General features: G+C 39.4%; 2 pseudogenes; one reads left to right on the top strand and one right to left on the bottom strand.

The window, feature by feature from the left end:
* Positions 1–10,288: 10,288 nt before the first annotated feature.
* On the bottom strand, positions 10,289–11,252 carry LOC148736357 (trace amine-associated receptor 7c-like; annotated as a pseudogene).
* A 7,643-nt stretch (positions 11,253–18,895) lies between these two features.
* The window catches only part of LOC148736356 (uncharacterized), a 4,619-nt pseudogene continuing 1,414 nt past the window's right edge, over positions 18,896–22,100 (top strand).

Below are 22,100 nucleotides of genomic sequence, written 5' to 3'. Positions count from 1 at the left end.
TACCTTGAATGAATATATATATATATATATATATATATATATTTATACAGGATAGCCCCTTCAGTATAGTAAACACTGGTATCAACGGGGGTCCTATTACCCACCCATCCCACCCCAGGGGAGGACATCCATCACACAGCAATCTCGTGCGTGGGAAATTAACGTCTCCTACCCCTAACCCTGCAGGAGACGGAACTTCCATTTATTCGTCCCTATCCGAGAAGACTAACAACTTCTTGATGTTATAGAAAGGTAGCATATTCTTCTCAATTATTTTAAGACCCTGAGTGTTGGTCCGGCCGGGGCTCGAACCCTCGACCTCCCGCACAACAGTCCAGCGCTCTATCCATTGGGCTAACCGGGAGGCGGCTCTTGATGTTATTGTAGGAGAAAAGAAAATGACTACGTATATATCAATCGGTAGCCATTGATACTTTCATCAATCAATCAATCAATCAATCAATCAATCCTTTATTTAAACACGTGACACTTAGGAGTACAGAAGTTCACGTTAAAACGTGTACGTATATGTACAGTTGGAAAGAAAACATAATTTCTGTAAAAGTACAAATAATAAGTAGATCTATTAAATGACTAAAAACAGGATCGAAGATCATAGACGAGAGCTATCAATAAAAATTTACAATATCAACAGCATTAACAATAACAAAATTTACAAGCACTACCGCTAAGCCATGTGGGCTTTAAGAGAACGCTTGAATGAAACAATATCTTGAGATTCTCTAAGTTTAGGGGGTAGCGCATCCCAAAGTTTACTAGCTAAAAATGAAAATGACCGATGTAAAAACTCAAGATTAAAAGGAGGTGATCTAGCCTTGTACTGAGCCCACGTAAACTATACGGTACATTTCTAAAATTAAAAAAAAATCACTTATATAAGGTGCCCCCTTATCATACAAGCACTTATATAACATAACTGACGATTCGAATTGCTTACGATTCTCCGAGGACCTAATGTCGGCCAACTTCAGGAGGAAGTCGTATGACTTCGAGAAGCCTAATCATGGAGTTCTTAATATAAAGTAATTAGTTGTCTCTATTTTAGCAGTCTCCGCGTTACCTACTCCCAGTAAAAGGGGACTACAGTACTCAAGATGGGGGAGAACATAGGCCTTGTATGGACGAACTAACACGTCCTTAAAAATAAACCTACGTATTCTCCGCAAAGCCGAAGCCTTTGCGCATACCTTATTCAGCTGTTGCTTTATGTGCGCTTTAAATGTCAATTTTCTATCCAGGACCACCCCTAGGATTTTGAGTGTATCCTTTGTATGGACATTAGAATCTTTAAGATGGAAATCATACAGGTATGAAGACGGGCCAATAGCGATAGCTTGCGTTTTAGCGCCATTCATTTGTAAAAAATTAATTGAGAACCATCTCGATAGAATGCTCAGATCAAAGTTAATTATATACTGCAAGACTGTTGGTGAGACATCAGAAGCGTAATGAATAGTGTCGTCAGCGTATAGCCTCATGGACGTATTAGTAATAAAATAATTAAGATCATTAACATACAAATTAAATAAGAGTGGACCCAACAGGGACCCCTGTGGTACACCAGTTTTAACAGTTCTCCACGAAGAATTTGCAATAAGATAAGCGGTCATAATTTCCAGCGCATCATGCGTAAAACTATATGCCTTTAGTTTAGCTAGGAGAAGCGGGTGACAAACAGTGTCAAAAGCTTTACTTAAGTCGATAGCCACCGCTGCAATAACTTCTCTTCTGTCAAGACAGGCTCTCCAATCTTCAGTCAATTTCAATAAGGCCGTGCAACACGAGTGACCCTTGAGAAAGCCAGACAGATTCGGTGAGAGCCGCCAATAAAAGGCTTCATAGATTTGATCGAACAACACCTTCTCATATAATTTCGATAAGGAAGTCAGAACAGAAACTGGACGATAGCAGGTCTGATCCGTCATACTTTCCTTCTTGAAAACAGGAACAACGTCACTGCTTTTTCAAACTATTGGCCATTGACGATTGGTAATAAAATAATTGATTAAACGGGTAACCGGCTCGGCAATAACAGGCGAGGATAAACGAAGGAGCTTCTGAGATATTTTATCGCAACCAACAACCTTGCGAGGGTCAAGAGTATCCAAAATTTTCCTCATGTAGCCAACATCAATTGGGACGAGGTCAAAAACATCATCACAAGTTTTCTCAGCAGTGACTTTAACACTAGGATGATCAACAAACTCAACCATTTCCTTACTGTCACCATCACTCCTGGACACCTCGCAAAAGTAGTTGCTGTAAATTTCAGCCACCATTAATGAATCAGTAATTACACGCTCATTCTCAATCAGAATTATCTTTGATTGCTTCTTTTCTTTGCTTGGCAACAAGGGTCTCAACTTATTCCAAAACTCACCATGATGTTTAGTGTTTGACGATGCCTCCATGCAGAACGCCTTCAACCCTTTTCGTTTCAGGGATGTGACCTTGTTTCTCTGTTTCTTGAATTCCTCCGAAGAGGTTGTTGTTGGGCTCTTTGCATGTTTCTTAAACAGTCGATTACGACGCGAGATTTCGCGTTGAATTAATGGAGTTATCCATGGCAACTGATCACCTCTGACCCGTTTTTTCTTTTTTGGTGCGTGTTTGTCCAACACTTCAGTGTACAATTGAGCCCAATGGTGTCATAAATCCTCGACGTCGTCATGAATGTAAGCAGAACTCCAGGGAAAAGTTTTTAGGTCATTTAAAAATTTTTCCATATCAAATTGTCGCATACTTCTGTATTCAATTTCACGTGCCTTAGCCCTTGGTAATTTATTCTTTCGCACTGCATAGATAAGATCGTGATCACTGAAACCCATATGCAAATTACCACAAGTTGCATATCGTTCCGGATGGCTAGCGAGAATGACATCGAGTAAAGACTTTATATCATAAATATCATATAAGGATCTTTTCTCATCCATGAAGGTTTTAATTATTTTATTGAACAACCACTAAGCCATTTGTTACAAGCATATAGAGACCAACAGACAAAAGCGACTTTTGAAACGGTCATTGAGAATCTCTTAACACGATTAACTTGTGGTATAATATTAGCATTTGTTGTAGGTTTCTTTTCATATTTATAACCTTCAATTACCTACCTTAGGTGAGCACCGAACGATTGCCAAGCTCTTTTTGTTTAGGAAAGAAAGTTATCACCAAAGAATTGCCACTGCAGTCTCAAACAGCGCCTAATATCACTCGGATCAATAAAAGATCCCTCAATTAATAAAGTTTTCCTGCGAAATACATAATGGTTAAGTTGAATGAATAAATAAGTTAAGACATCAAAGGAACTCCTACGTCTCAGCTGTAGACGTTGTTTTGCCTACTTTCACGAAAATACTTCTTAAATAGCCTTGAATGGGCATTTTGGTAGGAGGGGCTGAATATCTTTCTAAGGTAGATCTTACATTTATGCTTTAGATTCCGTTATTTTGCTTTTTATGAAATCGTAAGCCATGGAAACATCAATAGAATCTGATTAAAATATTGTTTCAATCCTCCTACACTCCATTTACCTCTTGCTTCCTTCGATGATTGAATTTAAGCGTTTTTTTGTTATTCAGATGGGTGGCAATGAAAACCTTACATTCACTTTAATTCATTCTGGTGACGACTCCGTCGCTTTGGAAACCAAGATGATCAAGCATGAAGAAGAATTGGATGATTTCTGACATATTCTAAGGGCAGAGAATTTTTCACTAAACATTAAAATAACTGCACTCGGACACCCTCCAGTAACACTAGTAGCAATAAAGGGACGGGTGAGATTTACGCCAAACTCTCTCGGCGGAGATGAATTCTAAAGTTGAAGTATCAAATAAAATGTACATCTTTTTTACAAGTAACTTGTGTAAATTATAAAGAACAATTGAAGGAGGAAGGTAAACATACAGGTTTCAAAGGACGATTCTTGTCCCTTAAGTCGAACCTTAATTTCTGATTCCTTAAATCGAACCATCGCGTTTGTAAAAGAAACGCTTGCCTTTTGCTGTGCAAAAACATGCATAGAACTAAGGGACATGTTTAATACACCACGTGACTTGTCTAAAATTCAGTTTATGAAAAAAAGTCTAGAACTGAGGGTAATGATTTGTATCGGATCTCTATCAGTTTTTCGCTTCGTTTTTCAAACGGTTGATATTATTTTTAATTATTAACATTTCCTAAAAGTATTGTTCAATAGAAGATTTATTTTTCGTGTTAAAACCGTACAATTTAAGAATTTTTAAAATTGTCGACACACACCTACACAATTTTCTTGCCGTGCATTTTAGTAAACAACGATTCTAGTGTGCTGAATCTACAACGCGAATTCGTACCTGGAAGAAATTCGTTCGTTTTTCGCTTCTGAGTAGAAAATTTACAATTCTTTGAATAAATATTCGGTCTTGAAATGTTTCTTTGCCGTTTTTGCCTTGCCATTTATTTATAGTTACCTGGTAAGCCCGACATAGTTGTGACCGGACGCTTTTTTTTTTCGCATGCATCCATAACTCGATAAACGTATGGACCAATTCTTTGCAAACATGACTAAATAACAGAAATACGTTTTCGAAAGAAACACGGTCATTCATGATTTCTTAATTTATATTAGAAGGGGCATATCATTCAGGAATCTTTAATTTTACTCCAAAATTAAGTCCTTTTTATATGAAATAAGTTAGGCCATTTGCTATATGCATAGAGCAACCAACAGGCCGTGAGTGACTTTTGAAACGGTCATTGACGATCTCTTAACATAATTTACATGATGTAAAATATCTTGGATTCTATTGGTTTAGTTACCCTAAAATTACATACCTCAGGTGAGCACTGGACGATCTCCAAGTATTGTTTTTGTTAAGGACAGAAAGTTATTACCCACAGCAGCACTTAAAAAGTCTTAAATAACACTTGGATCTGTTAAAGGAAAAAATTAAATGACTTCAGTCAAGTTTGGCTACCTGAACTGTAATCCTGTCGAAATCCTTCATTTTATAGAGTTTTCCAACGAAATACGTGATGGCTAATTTGAATAAATAAATATAACAGCTGGAAAGGAAAAGGAAAAAATAAAACCCAGCACTCTTCTTATTATTATTCTGCCCACGACTCTGTCGTTTTTTCGGAAACCTCGATCGACAGAGATGAAATCAAAATGTTCCTCCAAGAAAATGTCCTAAAATAGCTTAAAATTGTCATTTTGCCTGACATTAAAAACGAATATACAGACTTCAGAAGACGAATCTTCTATATCTTAAATATAACCATTATGTGAGTAAGCATAACGCTCGCTTTTTTGTGCACAAACATTATTCATTAAACAACGGGATATGTTTATCATCGCAGGTGACCTGCCCGAAATTCAGTTTATGAAAAAATATACAACTGGAGGTAAATAATGATCTATCTGATATCAGTTGGTAAACGAAAGGTCGTTCAGCCGATAATAACCAATTAAACTGACTTCTTTCTTAGCGTTCGTTCAAAATGAGAAGAGTCGACATAAAAGCAATTCGATTATTCAGGAGGGAGATATTTAAAGTTCCCTTTTTTTTTAACTGAAACGTCATGGACATTAAGTGTTAATTTACTCTATTATTTTCCTGGTTACGTAAATAGTCAAGTTAATCCCACACATGATCCCGAGTAGAAAACACGAATGTGTATTCTTCCGATAAAAAGGTCCTAAAACTGCTTGAAATTGTCATTTTGCCTGAGATTAAAAACGAGAATCGAAAGAGAAAGGTAAATATACAGGCTTCAGAGGAAGAATCTTCTACTTCTTATAGTAGAACCATTATGCGAGTAAGCATAACGCTCGCTTTTTTGTGCACAAACATTATTCATTAAACAACGGGATATGTTTATCATCGCAGGTGACCTGCCCGAAATTCAGTTTATGAAAAAATATACAACTGGAGGTAAATAATGATCTATCTGATATCAGTTGGTAAACGAAAGGTCGTTCAGCCGATGATAACCAATTAAACTGACTTCTTTCTTAGCGTTCGTTCAAAATAAGAAGAGTCGACGTAAAAGCAGTTCGATTATTCAGGAGGGAGATATTTAAAGCTCCCTTTTTTTTAAACTGAAACGACATGGACATTAAGTGTTAATTTGTTCTATTATTTTCCTTGTTATGTAAATAGTCGAGTTATTCCCAAACATGATCACAAGTGGAAAACGCGAACGTGAAACGAATTTCACAACATATGTAAAGAGTTTTTGAGTTATTTTTTCTCATCTTGTCCCTTCGGCGATAAAACCTGTTCAAGCAGGTACGCATGGGACCCTTTTTTAATGTCTACTCACAGAATACAAGATCTCTAGATCTGTTTGATCCAGGTTGTACTAAGCAAAGATAAACGTTTTGCTCTGTTACATATTTGCTCGGGGGTACTTCATGAAAATTTTTTTCCAAACCTCTTACGTCTTTAGCTCGCTTTAAGGGAATTTCTGTGGACGTTCTGACGGGGACAGGGCAGCTGCGTTTAGCTTATGCTGGATTTGAATCACTAAAGGTCCCAATTTTGACGTTCACTTCCACATCATAAAGGTGTTCGTCGAGTAGAGCTAACAAGTGAGAAAAGAAACAATCGCGACTGTGGCTTACGTTCGCTTATCATCGGGTCTCTGTTTGAAATAGGTAAAGGCTGATAGTTTCCAAAGAAACTGTTTGGGGCAGCGTCGGTGGGGGTAACGAAATAATTTGGATATATGAACAAAGTTGAAATGGTAAATTGGCCACCGTAACGATTAAAAGCTGACGTTTTGAGCGTTAGCCCTTCGTCGGAGCGAATAGAGGAATTGTGGGTTGTGTGCTTTTAAAGGCAGAAAATGGAGCTTCGTTATTGGTGGGAACATGGCAACGAGAAAAACACGAATAAATTAGTGGAATGAAAAGCGTTCGTTGATCCCTGTGGGATTTAGACTGCCGGTTTTGAAAGATGAGCTTTTGTTCAAGATTTTTACGGCTTTCCGTGCTACCTGAGTGTAAGGAAAGACCGCAGATTGCCATATGTTGCTTAGAATGATTAGGTAAATTAAAATGTCTAGCGACTGGTTTCGATGTGTCCTTGTCATTCCTTTCCACGTCTCGAAGGTGTTCTCGGAATCGGTCACCTAGTCTTCTGCCTGTTTCACCGATGTATATCTTTTTGCAATAAGTGCAAGTTATGCAATAGATTACATTGGCGGAGGTGCACGTGAGGTGATCGGTGATCTTATTGGATCGTTTAGGTCCCGATATTTTCTCAGTGTTGTGAATGGAAGGACACGTTTTGCATCATGCACGAGTGCATTTAAAAGTGCTTGGTTGGTCGTTAGTCTGAAAAGAACTTCTGACCAAAAATTTTCCTATGTTTTTGTCGCGTTTGAATGAAATGAGTGGAGGCTGCAAAAAGATAGTGCTTGTCTCTGGATCGTTTTGAAGTAATTTAAAGTTTTTAAGAATGATGGATTTAACTGAGTGGTTGTGAGGGTCAAACGTGAGAGTGAATGGAATGCGGTCGGAATCTTCCTTATGCGACGTTTGTAGTGCTGAATGTCGATCAATAAGTTGGGCGCTGTGGTAACCTGCTTGAACGACAATGTGATCTATTGCATAACTTGCACTTATAGGTGCCAATTCACTTTTAAATCCAATAATCTACGCTCTTAGGATGTCAGACGTAAGAGCAGGCATATCACAACTAATTTTCATTAGACCTCCAAACCTTATTACTCCAATGGGTATCCCACTTCGAAATCTTTAATTAAATTACCTACTTCAAGGATGCGGAAAAGGTTATAGAGGGATGGAAAGATGGATCATTTTATGGAATCGATCTTAAGAGAGAGACTGCGAAATAACACTACCTACACTGTGAATCCAAAACAAGTTGGTTATCATACGTGTGTAAGCGACCAGAAAATGTTACAAGACTGACAGAAAAACCTATTTATTTTGTCAAGTTAAACATTTCTGTTAGTGAACAGTAAAGAGTCAAAGTTAATGGTCATTTCACGTAGATGCGCACTTCTGCATAGTTGTCACTCATTGCAAAAAAGTATATTTTGGCGAAACAGGAAGATGATTAGGAGACCGACTCCGAGAACACCGTGACGTAAAGAGTAATGAAAAAGACCCATCCAAATCAGTAGCTAGACTCTTAAATCTCCCTATACTAATCATTATATTCAGCATATGGTAGTGTGCGGCCTTTTTACATCTTGGCAGTTCAGTAAACCGCAAAACCGTGCTCTAAAACATCCTTAATCTCCCCATCTTGGACCAGGGAGATCATTGATCTGTGTGGAAACCTGAAAATGAACGTAGACCTCCCGTAAGGTACAGAATTGGAACGAAAAACTGGCCAAATGTCGCAAGGCCTCACTTCAAGACAGCAAATTCTGTTTTCATTTTCCAGTCATGTTCCGTGTCGCTTTTAAGAATCGCATTTTTCGTCACTCCAAAACTAATTCAGTCGCCGGCTTTTTAGTCTTAAATTTGCGTTATTTTCGGAATTGATTATTCTTCAAAATATTTAGTTTCCATTTGAGCTCCAAAAGATCGTACTAATTTAGTTCAAAGAATAAGGAAAACCAATGGCGGAATTTTGCTTTTAATCCTCAAAGCTTTTAGTCATTTCATAGGACATGCCTTAGGTCATTTGCTACATTTTGAGTGACTTTGAAATGTTCATTGGTGATCTCTGACATTATTGACGTGAGTTATAATATCTTGAGATCAATTGGTTTAGTCATATCAGAACTGACTTACCACAGGTGAGCACCGACAGTTATCACTAAAGGATTGCCACAGCAGTCTCAAACAGCTTACAGTATCCTTTGGATCACTAAGAAAGGAAAGACCGAAGTGAAATCTCCCGTCGAGATTCTTTAATTTGTATAATTTCTTACGAAATACGTGATGGTTAAGTTGAATGAATCAATAGAACAAGTGGATAGGAAGAGGAAGTTAATGAAACAAGCAAATACATCAAATGAACTCTTACTTTAAAGTGTCTATACGGCCAACAGGGTTTTTATTGTTTTGGTATCTCTTTAACCTGTAAAAAGGTATTCTAAAACAAAAAATTGATTCTGACGCCTCTTCACCCTAAAATCGAGCTTTAAAGTTCCCGCTTCGGCCACGCCCTATAAAGTTGACCACGTAAGGGAAGATTGGTGATGAGTGACGTCACTCCAGGAGCGTCTCAAGCGTCTTGTTGTTACTTTGTTTGACATACGCAGTACTTTTATAACACGTCTATCGGGCATATTTATGTCGCCGAAAACTCTTTACCTTACTGAAAAAAACAGTGAAATGAACCACTGGCGGGATTTGGCGCGTTCCTGATTTGACGTCACCACCCATTCTGAACCCAATTTCTTTTTTTCCCCGACTCACGGTCACCTTCAATGGGCGTGGCCAAAGCGGGTAGTTTAAAGCTCGATTTCAGGGCGAAGACTCGTCAGAATCCAATTTTTATTTAAGAATACTGTTTTACATGTTAAATATATACCAAAAATATAAAAACCCCGTTGGCCGTACAGACACTCTAAAGCTGCAGACGTTATTTTTTGCCTATTTTCCCGAAGAAAAAATTCTTGAAATATCTTTATAATCGTTTTGAGGCTGATCCTTCAGTTATTCTTGAGACTCCGTTATTCTGCTTTTTATGAAATCCTAAGCCATGGAAGCATCAACAAATAATTTTTTCTCAAACCTCTTTCGTCGTTAGCGCGCCCTTGGGAAAATGTCTTTGCAAGTGTGGATGGAGACAGAGTAAATGCATTTCGCTTATGCTTGATTTGAGTTACTAAAGGAGTCGATTTTGTGGGAACTTCTGCATAATAAAGATGCTCGTCAAATTAGGGCGTATTGCCGGGTAGTTGCGTACAAAGCACTATGGTTGACTAAAATTTCTTATAGGGGTAAATTGATAGTCTCGCCGAAGAAAGAAACTAACAAGTTTGTGCATGTTCAGCTGCTTTAGGAATTTGAATATATGAATAGGGTTTGTTTAGGTTTTCTTTAAGAAACCCGTTCTCCACTGTCGTATCGTTCTTCGTTTATATATAGATGCATTGCTGCCGATCAGTGTTGATTCAATCGTTGTTTGTCTCTTTAATCTAAAATGTATTATAACTTGGTATTTATCATTACAAACCAGAGTCCGCACAAAATATCTGCAACGACAAGGAACATTTTAATACCACTAATTACAATAGAAACAGCTGTTACAGAATCTTTCAAGCCCTTAGCCATTTTGAATTTTTTTATCAAAATATCGGATCATACTTATTAATAATAACTGAGCTAAAGATTGCGGAGTGGATATCCGATCGGATTTAAATGGTTTTCAAGCGTCTTGCAGAACACCACTGTTGATATTCCTGACCTAAATTCTGGCATCCGCACTGCATAAAGTAGAGGATTTATTAGTGAGTTAGCCAAGTATAACGTAAGTGTAGCGGTGGCAATTTGAAAATGCGAGGAAAACTCTGGAAAGGCCATAATTTCATTGAAAACTATACCTTCGTAAATTGTTAATGGTAGAAAAGTTCAAACTGATGCACAGGTAACCAGAAACAAAGTTCTCGTCAGTTTTCTTTCCCTAAGACTTGCCTCACCATGCTGTTGAGGACGACGACCACAATACACTTTGATAAAAATGGAGATATAACATAAGCAAATAACTAAGATAAGACTGAGATAAGAAGAATATACCCAAATGTATCTAACCAGCCAATCGGCTGTTCCTTGTACCGTACCCTTGCATACTGTTGAAATATAAATAAAGGCTATAATCATTCCATAAACCCATTTCATTTCTTAATAAAACGATGATTGAAAGGGCGATGTGTTGCGTGTGCTCGTTCCAACGAAATGAAAGTGAGATTAACAAGAGATGCAAAGGAGAAAAAAGGACGAATTGCTAAATTTATTCTGAAATAAGTTCTATCGTAACTCTTTATCTCTCCGTAGCAGAAAACCATTAAAAAATGGATCTGTATCGACCCTGATACTGCCCCGACTAACAAATCAAGTATGGCCAGATGGATGATCAAGTATGTACTCCGGCGCCGTAGCTGCCGCTGTTTTAAAAATACAATATTGGTGAGGATCAGTTAAGGATGACTATGGCCAGACATTCAGTGCTGAGGATAACAACCCATGGAATACAAGTAGAAGATGGAAGTGGCCCCGGGGGCACTCGATAAATGCTGCTGGAATTGGTACCCATTGATTTCCACTACGTTGGTTTACCGTAAGCCAAATAATCTAAAGACGAATGACAGAATAACAGTTCACATAAAGTAACAACATTAATCCGGAAAAAGGACAATGACTGCCGTTCATGATTTTTCAATTTGTCGGACTGTTAATTGAGTTATGTCATACTATGAAATCGGCGAAATTAAATTTGTTCGATGTCATCTAAGAGTAATGCTGAACAATTGCCACAGACCATAAGTGACTTACCTTTTTCTACTTGTGGCTTTGTTCGTTCCGTTTGTGAACCCGCAAGGAAGCTCTTAATAAATTACACATTATGAAGAATCACATTTTGTACTAATTATCAAATGGTGAAAAGTAAATGTGTTTAAAGTCATAGAGTGTAAGTCATTGTCAAAACAAGCCAGCGTCCTCTTGTTAACTACTCGAAAAAAAAATCGGGCAAAATTCAAATAAATGCAACTTGACAAATTTCCACGAAACACGTAAACTCTGAATTTTAATGAAAAATTGCAAGCGACGACATAAAAATAATCGAGAATCGCATCAGACTAAACTGTGGTAACATGACTGAATAATACGCAACTTTGCTGATTCTGCGTTCAAATAAATGGGATTGGCCAACCCCAGCACCCTGTGTCTCAGGGAGCAAGTTGTTCGCGCTGCTTCGATCTTTGCTGTTGTTGGATGAGATGAGGCATACATTTCCAATACCTCGGCTGACTCGTCTTATGTATTCAGGAGTCGTACCATCTGTATAGGTCGTCTAATATGTTCACGAGTCGATCGGTGAATCTCATTAGAACTTTTGTCATGACGGTTTAACGATTTTTTGGTTCAGCAGTCAGTTATAGAATGTTTAGATGTTTCCTTACACCTTCCATTCCATCCCTATGGAGGTAGACCCTCTGGAGCTCAAATGAAAAAGGTCAAAAACTAATTAAGCCGAAGAATATCCAATTCGGAAAAGAATGGAGATTTAAGACCCTAAAGCGACGGATTGGCTTTGAGTAACGAAAAAAGCGGTTTTCAAAAGGGATAGGGCCTATGGCTGGTGAAATGAAAAACAGAACTTGCCAACTTCAAGTAAGGCTTTGTAACATTTGGACCATTCTTTGGACTGGTAAACATACATACATACATACATACATACATACATACATATACTTTATTTAATCTCGAATTTGGAGTAGCTAAAGAATAAGCTAGTATCTTCGAGTTACAAGTATAATTCTAAATACTACTAAAATGTAAAATGTAAAATGTAAAGTTGTAACATTCTAAAATTTAACTATGAGAAAGAGTCATACTGTAGAATCTTGCGCTTGAAATCAGAAAAGTCAGACGTTCTAAAAGAGTCCGAAGAGAGTTCCATAGTTTTGAAGCCATATATGAAAAGGAGTGAAGACCATAAGTAATAGTTTTTGTAGACGGTAGAGACAAAATATAATTTCCGCGTAGATTATAGGACACAGACCGGAAACTAAACATATTCTTTAGATAGCCTGGATAGCAGTTAAAAAACAAGCTCTTGTACAATATAATTAAGAAAGTCTGAAGGCGTCTTTTATACAGAGATTTGGAGTTAACTTTGCTAAGTAGAGAGTCATAGGGAGAATTATGATCCTGCAAGATAACTTTAAGAATTCGCTTGTTTAAAGTATCTATCTTCTCAGTACTACGCGCACCGCAAAAGTGCCATACAGACGAACAATAGTTAAAATGTGGCATAATAAAAGCCTTATACAATCTTAGTAGAGTATCTTTAGAGATAAGTTTACGAAATCTTAGCATTACATTGAACTGGCCATTTATCTTCTTACAAATAGTTGATATATAATTATCAAAACGCAACCTATTGTCAATATTTATTCCAAATATATCCAAAGAATCTTTTAATGGAAAAGAGGAGGAGTGGCCTGTTTTTCCCAAGACTATAGCCTGGTGTTTTGTCTCATTTACAATCATTCCATTGCTGCGATACCACTTATTTGCAACTCTCACTTCCCGACAAATACAGTTCTCTAGAGCTACTGGGTCGACATCAGAAGAGTATGACTGATGATCGTCCGCATATGCGTGAAATTTACCTTGCGTAACCGAGTGAAACAAGTCGTTGATGAATATATTAAAAAACACAGGCCCCAAAACACTTCCTTGCGGAACTCCTCTTTTAACATCTTTCCAACTGGAAAAGGTGTCCCCAATCTTGACTCTCCGCTGTCTCCCCCAAAAATAATCCTTGAAGAGTGCTAAACTTCTCTCTCCCACACCATAAGCTTTGAGTTTTGCTAAAAGTAGATTGTGCTGAATAACATCGAAAGCCTTAGAAAGATCCACTGAGACTACCGCAACTAATTCCCCTTTATCGAGCATAGCCCTCCAGTCCTCAATTAACTTTAGCAGCGCCGTCTCGCAACTGTAGAACCTTCTGTAAGAGCTGATGGAATCCGACAGAATCGCTTGATAAAAGTCTCCCAGCTGTGCTATAGCAGCTTCTCATATTAATTGTTGAGTACAGGTAGGACTGTGACAGGCCGATAGTTTTCTTTTTTAAATTCATCACCCTTCTTAAACAGCGGTGTCACCTGCCCCATTTTCCATACACTCGCGTAGCAACCTTGAGCAATTGAGGCATTAAACATATGAGCAATGGGCTCAGCTATCACAGCTGCCGATGCTTTGATTAGTCGCGGCGGTATCATGTCGTGACCACTCGACTTGCACACATTAACTTCTTTAAGCAATTTTTCAACCTGCACACAGTTGGTACAGTGAAAATCAAAAGAAAGTGGCGTATTGATGTCCCTATAATGTTCATGAATGGCCAAAATACTAGGATGATTTTCGAAGTCCTGTCCATAGTCCTGTCCACACGTCAAATAAAACGATTAATTCAGTGCGTGAAAAATAATCAATTGGGAAAATTATGGAAATTTAAATCCTAGTTTCTGTGAGAATCAAACATCTTGCGAAATGAAAGTTTGGAATCCCCCTTGACCAGCTTCAAATTTTGCCTGCAGCTAGGCACTCAGGGAGAATGCATAAAAATGCCCTTATTAAGGTTGCAGTATTCCTGTTGCCATGGTAACAACGACTGCTCGTTTGCGGCCTGGGGCCTCATTTCCTTTAAAAAACATCGTCAAAAGAGTTAGAATGTTTAGTACTTACGAGTGTTCAATCGTGGTTATTTTTTGTTTGTCTGTTTGGTTGTTCTTATTGCAGAACGCACAAAAAAAGGTTCAAATATTGAAAATATCCGATTCTCCGTCTTCTCTGGAGCGACCGATGGAAACTTCATGCAGAAACACAGCGTCGCGCCCTCGTGATAATGTACGTGTTTAGTTACAAATAATCGGTATTAAGATAGTTTTCTTTGTATCAGCCAAATTTAACATGTTGTTGCAAATGAGCTAAAATTATAGCTGCAGTGTATCGTTAGAGGATTTGGCTTTGCTCGAATTCCCATGAAAGAATGTATAGCACTCGGAATCTGGATAATATGCATACGATTTGAGAAATCTGTTTGCAGTTACGTCAAGTAGTCTTCTGTGAGAGCTGATCAACTACTTTTAAAAGATGACTGACAGAAGTGATAATTTTCTTCGGGATATTGCTCATAAGGTAACAGTCTTTCAAAGCCATGCACATTCCATTCGTCTACAAATCTTGTTGCTGGAAACATTGTAAACATCGCCAAAATATGCAATATCTGATGTTTGGGCTTCGTTCGCAAATTGCCTCCTCTAAAAAGAACAGGTCTACCACAGATATTTTTACATATTTAAGAACAAGAATATTATAACCAACTAGGAGCATAGTCTCAGTTCCAGAATCGGTGTACTTTTGGAGAAACTCAGACAAACGTTTACCCTGTTTTGCCCTAATAATTTTCATCAGCTTACCTTGAATGAGTAAAATGTTATTGTAGGAAAAAAGAAAATGATTAAGTACAACTTTGGGTTCTCGCTCGATGTAGAGTGAATTTTTGTTGCAGTGCCTAGCTATTAAATGTCCAAGACTCCAATTGCAACTAACGACATGTAAAATATTGCGATTCACATCTGACCAAGAGGTGTCTTAACATGACTAAGTGATTGAGTAAAGGTAAAGGTCTCTATTTCTCTAAACAACATACGTGTTTAGTTACAATTTTAAGGTTGAAATCAGACAGGCGCCTCTGGCAGCCGTGTTTAGTCCATAGCGATTTCACCTACCCACCCAACCCACCCAAGCTTCTTTCGTGCTTAGCAACCTCCCGCGTGCATCCATAACTCAATAGTGTACGCTGTGGTGTTTACCATTTGTTAAAAACTCTATCTGGGGGATAGCACAGTACATTGTGCCATTACTGGATAGTGATTTATCGGTTGGATAGCATTATCCGTCGTTTATTCAACTGAGCTCTGAACTAAAGATTACGAAATGGATATTCGGCCTGATTTCGCTTGTCTTGGGGTGTGCTGCAGAATATCATTTTCGATATACGGGTGTTACCCTATGAGAAAATGTCACAATTTCTCATAGGGTAACACCCTATATTTCTCAATTGAGAATCCGGGTAGTACCCAAATGAAATGACCGTCTGAGTCGTCCGATGTGGTTAACCGCTGCACAGAGTTTCGCCATTTGCTTTGACGGTCATTTTAAAGTTCACCACGTTGTTTAATTTAGTGAGTTATGAAGAAGTTCAAACCTGTTTCTGTGAAAACGATTGTCCTCGAAAGAACTGGGAAGACTGTTATTCATACTCCGTTAACGGTCAGCTCAAACACAGCTGGTTCTCAGCCGATCCAAGGAAGCTCTTCTCTTCTTGAAGCTGTCGATGACCCCGACATTCCCGTATTTTCACCTGATGAGGCTCAACATTCTGAAGCTCATCGAAGAAACTACAGCTTCGTAGCTAACTGGGAGAAAATACGGGATAAACTGTTCACAACAGCAATGGGGGAAGAAACTCTCCCAGAGAAATACATTTGTGCCGTATGTAAACAACGAGAGGTTACTGTGCGATTAAACGCCCTGGCGTTTATTTAAAAATCGGCAGTTTTGTCCCTGCGTTTAATTGGGGTTTGTTTTTGTTTTTTTAGGGAGGAACTGCGTGAGACGAGTGCGTGGAAAGTTAATGGAGTTAGTTAGTAGACCCCCTCTGCTAATTCTAAGTCCCAAGGTGGATGCAGATGCGGTGGTCATTCGATTCGACGCTATATTGCTGTTTTCTGAGGAATATTTTAGTGAATATGTCACGGATCCTTTCCATGAAGTGATCGATCGGCGGTCGACATTTTCAGAATTGAAACCTGACGCTTCTCAATATTCTTCATCTTCTACTTCACTTTCCTGTCTCTCTTTACCTCAAGAGTGCTCCGGCTTCTGTTGATGGGGGAAGATTTGTGACACATTAACTAAAAGTTTCTTCAGACGACAGTAATAGGCACTAACAAGAGTGAAACACCACACTGCGAGGGCACCGAGCAACCATTACACGTCACAGCCCATAATGCATTACCCACTATTCGAAGTGGCTCTAAGAACCATGAAAAAATCACATCGCTTGGTTAGGCAATTTTTTTTAAGCCAGATCTATTGAGAAGTACATTGGTGACGTTTTGAGTGCTCTTTATGATAAGAGTGGAGGTTTTCTTCAAGGAAATAACGTGGGAACTTCCGTTTCTTTACAAGCAATTCAGGAGATTTGTTCGAGTTCTCTCACCTACCAGTTTAGTATAACTGCAAGTTTGTAATTTTATCAATCATCACGTGCGAGAAGAAAAAATTGGTATAGTTTGTGTAAAATTATTATATAGCTGTATGCTGCTATGAATTATAATTTCAAGTGAAATCAATCTTAGATTTTTTTTTTTAAACTAGACAGGTTGTAATTAATACCTTACATTCTGTCAAACTCGGTCGGCGGAGATGAATTCAAAAGTTGAATTATCACATTTTATAAACATCTTTGTAAAAGCAACTTGTATAGAGTAAAAAGGATAATTGAAAGAGAAAGGTAATGTCTTCAGAGGACGAATCTTAGTTCTTAAAATCGAACCATTATGTTAGTGAGCATAAAACTTACCTTTACGACTTGTCTGAAATTCAGTAAATGAAAAAGTCTAGAACTGAAGGTAAATGTTATTTTATTTCTTTATTCTTTTACTCTCTTCCATTGTATCTTGTAAACACTTTTTCACATATTTTAGCGTTCGCCATATTTTATGGTCTTCGACTTGCTTCAACATATTTATGCTGATTTGGAAAACTTACTCACTTGAAAATGACCTCAGAGAGGTCGAAACCTCGTGACTTCTTAGCGCTAGCTTTTATTTCAAAGTCGATTTCTAAGAAACTACTTATCAGTATCAGGTGGTAGACGAAAAGTTGTCTGGCCAATGATACTCAATGAAATGAACTATTTCTTATCGTTCGTTCAAAATGGGAAGAGTAGCGAGGGGTAGCGCAATTCGATAATTCTGGAAGGAGATGTCTGAAGCAACAGGCAGATTTAAAGCTAATTTGAACGATCGTTTTCCCTGGTTATGTAAATAGTCAAGCTAATCATATACATAATAATTTGAATATATCAACAAAGTTGAAATGGTGAATTGGCCACCGTTGCGATTATAAAAGCTGACGTTTCGAGCGTTAGCCCTTCGTCGGAGCGAAACGATTATAAAAGCTGACGTTTCGGGCGTTAGCCCTTCGTCGTTAGCCCTTCGTCATTCGCTCCGACGAAGGGCTAACGCTCGAAACGTCAGCTTTTATAATCGTAACGGTGGCCAATTTACCATTTAAACTTTGTTGATATATTCAGATTATTTCGTTACTCCCACCGACGCAGCCCCAAACAATTTGTTTAGAAACTATCAGCCTTTAACCATATACATAATCACTTCTTGCCTTTTGAGAATGCAAAAATATCTGCGGTACGCAGATATTTGTTTTCTGCACGTTCTTACACAGTTTATTAGGTTTGTCATAGTTTCTGTTTGTCCTTCGGTATTTTAGTGGTGTCATGTAGTTCGCATGCGGTTTTATAAGTGTCTCGTTCATTCGTATTCATCCTTCGGGTCTCTGAACGCCTACAACCCACAGTTTCGTTTTAGGTTATGTTTCGCTCGTTTTAGCTAATCAGGTCGTTTGATATATTGTTTGCTTTTTATTTTTATAGTGCGGAGAATTCGGCCACTTGAGTGCTTTTTGTTCCAAGCCGTCTGAGTCTTCAACGGCCAAACCTCGCCGCGAATGGCTAGATGAGGGGGAAGACTCGCATTCTCTCGTTCAGTGTGATTTGCCCTCCATTGGTTTTTCAGAGGATTTTGTGCCGGAAATGCGTGTGCAGGAGTTAAGGGCCGTTTAAAGTCCTCCGTCGGTTTTTGGGCGTCCACATTAGATGCTCCTCAGTTTGTTCTCGATACCATTTCGCACCGCTATCGGATTCCTTTAGCCAGTTAACCAGCCCCGTGTTTTTAACCTAATAATTTCTCAGCTGTTAGGCTTCCTGACTTTGTTGTTCATGCAATTTCAGAGCTTTTGGACAATGGCTGTATTACGGAGCATCGAGAGCTACCTTTTCGCGTTAACCCTTTGACAGTGGCGGAGGGCAAGAAGCTTCATCTTCTACTTCACTTACCTGGGATCTCAAATCTAGATACCACCATGTTGATATTTCTCCAGACCACCAAAAGTACCTAGGTTTTGCCTGGCGCTTTAACGGCGTACTTAGGTATTTCACTTTCGTTGTTTTACCCTTCGGTCTCAGTGGCGCCTGTTTTTGTTTTACCAAATTGTTGCGCCCGTTGGTTAAGCGCTGGCGATCTATGGGTCGTAACTCTTTTGTTTACCTTGACGATGGTTTTTGTAGTCAGCCGGAGAAGTTGTCTGCCTTCGCAGCAGCTTTTATTCAGCGGAAGGATCTTGTCTCTTCCGGTGTCCTTGTCAACGAGGAAAAGTCCCATTAGGTCCCGATGCAGGTTGGCGAGTGGCTCGGTTTTGTGATCAACACCATTTCTATGACGTTTCGGATTCCCGAAAAGAAGGTTTGCAAGCTTAAGCGGCTTTTGGATTCCGTCATCCAGAGCAGGTCATCGTCCTATCGCGAATTAGCCAGGATTGCCGGTTCCATTATTTCAGTGGCATTGGCGGTCGGTCCTATTTCCCGTCTTTTGACAAGGCAGATGTACTTAGCTATAGAGTCTAGGTCAGCTTGGGATCACGTTTTTCTCTTTCCTCCTGCTCTACTAAAGGAATCGAAGTTTTGGTTTTGTAACATTGAATCTTTTAATGGTTACTCCATTCGGCCTTCTCTTGATTCAGCCACCGTTGCATTTTCCGACGCGAGTGACGTAGCTTTCGGAGGCTTCTCCGCCTCACTGGACGGCACTGTGGCCAGCGGTATGTTCACTATCGATGATTTGGGTCAAAGTTCTACTTCGCGAGCTGAAAGCTATTTATTATGTCTTGATTTCGTCTGTTGAGCACCTCAAGCACAGGCGGGTTAAGATTTTCACCGACAATCAGAATGCCGCCAGGAAATTTTCCGTTGGCAGCTCTAAGGTCCATCTTCAGTCGGTGGCTCTGAGCATTTTTCGTTTTTGTTTTTCGCATTGTATTGCCTTGGAAGCGCAGTGGATTCCAAGGTCACTCAACGAGAGAGCTGATATCCTAAGCCGGTTTGTCGATAAGGATGATTGGCGTATTAATCCTTCCGTGTTTCGACTTGTAGATGCCAAATGGGGTCCCCACACGATTGACCGTTTCGCTTCGTTTTATAACGCTCAGCTTCCGCGTTTTAACTCCAAGTTTGCAGCTCCTAGTTGTTCCGCTGTCGATGCTCTGGCGCAGGATTGGAGAGGGGAGAACAACTGGGTTTGCCCTCCGGTGGGTATCGATGTGGACGCCGTTAGATTGCTCTTGGCCTGTTCCGGTCGAGGGACCTTGATTATTCCTGAATGGCAATCCGCCTATTTTTGGCCTCTTTTACGTGACGGACCTTCTCGATTTAAGTCATTCGTCAGGGACGTTTTAGTGCTCCCGCTATTAAGGACCTTATTTTGGAGGGCCCAGGTCAGAGGCAGGTCTATCAGTCTCGCCCGTCCGTTTTTTACGGATGCCCAAAATTTAGAATGTTGGCTTTGCGTGTGGAGTTCGGGTGAGTTTTTGTTACCGTCACGATAGTGGTTTAAGCCTGATTTGGCATATTTTAGCCTGAAATGGCATATTTTGAGCCTGGATTGGCATATTTTGAGCACTGTTGACGTGTTCTGAGTTAAGGTGATGTCGTTGCGCGTGTTCGTGCCTCCTTCGGTATTTATCGAAGAAATCGTTTGATTTTCACGATATTTTCTTTTCTTTCAGATGTGCTGAGTTCTGGGATTTGGCTTTGATTTGGCAGCCTCATTGTCCGATTCTTCTCTGAGTGAGATGGTTCTAGGCCTTATTGATCTGCAGTTAGCAGCCAAGGCTTCGTCCACAGTGCTAAAGGACAAATCTGGCTGATTACGGTGGCGCCGGTTGGCTCTGTCCAAGTTGGGTGTTTCCGTAGTTCCGGCAAAACCTCTGCATATCGCATTGTTTATCTCTGAGCTAGCTAAACGTTCTTCCGAGAATAGCTTCGGTGTATCTCCTATAGAATCTGCTATTTATGCTATTAAGTGGGGCCACGCAATGGCCGGTATTGAGGCTTGCTTGCCCTGTTAGCCATCCTTTAGTAAAGTTTGCTTTAGAAGGCGCCAAAAGAAGGCTCGCCCGACCTGTTCAGCCTAAGGAGCCGCTGTCGGTTAGTACCGTACAGGTGATAGCTGCCCATTTTGCCTCAAGCACTTCGCTTTCCGATCTTGGTTTTCTATTTGTTCTTTTAGTTGGTTTGTTTCCGCTTTTTTCGCATTGCTGAGATCAGAAATATAGCACTTCGTGATGTCTCTATACTTAGTGATCATATATCTGTTTATGTGCCTCAGCGCAAAAACGACCAGTATCGAGAAGGCCATACTGTTTTTCTCGCTAGAACCAGCAAGGTTACTTGTCCTGTAGCTGTTACTGAGCGGTTGATTAAGTTTTTACCACAGTCTTCCTCTGCGTTCCCATTAGTTCGAACAATTTAAGGTTTTTGGCCAAGAAACCATCCATCTGCTGAGCACAATAAGGAATGGAATGCTGGAGGAGGTTGAAAGCGACGTATGGTGTTCGAAGATCGTGAAATTGCGAGATGATGCATTCCTAGAATTGTTAACCATAGATTTTCACTGAAATTAGTTTACTGAAAGACATGATTCAAACACTGATGAAACAATTACCGCTGGAAAGAGTTTCCAAGAAAAAATATTGAGTAGACACCAAACCAAGCTGTATTTAAGTTTTCGGGCTTAAACCAGAGAGTGAGATAGAGTGCTATGGGACGGAGTGGAATGTCACCCAGTGACAACAGGTCATTGAAAATATGCAGTTTGAATGCTAGATCGCTACCGAATAAATCAGCAGCCTTTGTGGAATTGGCGAATGATTTGAAAGCCGATTTTTTTACAATTTGCGATACCTGGTTGTCCGTCAACGACAGTGCTGTTCTTAATGAACTTACCCCGACGGGGTACAACACTATATCACTGTCCACGATCTGGCAGAAGGGGTGGGGGAACTGCACTGCTTGTGAGGAATGAATATGTCACTAGCAAAATATCTTGTATCAAGAAGTCATCTTTCGAGGTGTCAGGGTGGCTTGTTGACGTTAGATCTACTCGGCTACGCATTGTAATCATTTACAGGCCGCCTTCTTCACCTTTTAATCCGGTTTCAATTAGTACGTTCTTTGCAGAAATTTCTGACTATCCTGAATCTGTTGTTAGGTCCAATGAGCCGCTGG

Source organism: Stylophora pistillata, chromosome 3 (genome assembly GCF_964205215.1).
Source record: "Stylophora pistillata chromosome 3, jaStyPist1.2, whole genome shotgun sequence".
Taxonomy (NCBI): domain Eukaryota; kingdom Metazoa; phylum Cnidaria; class Anthozoa; order Scleractinia; family Pocilloporidae; genus Stylophora; species Stylophora pistillata.
The sequence above is the reverse complement of the archived record's forward strand: the minus strand, read 5'-3'. Positions and strand labels throughout refer to the sequence as shown.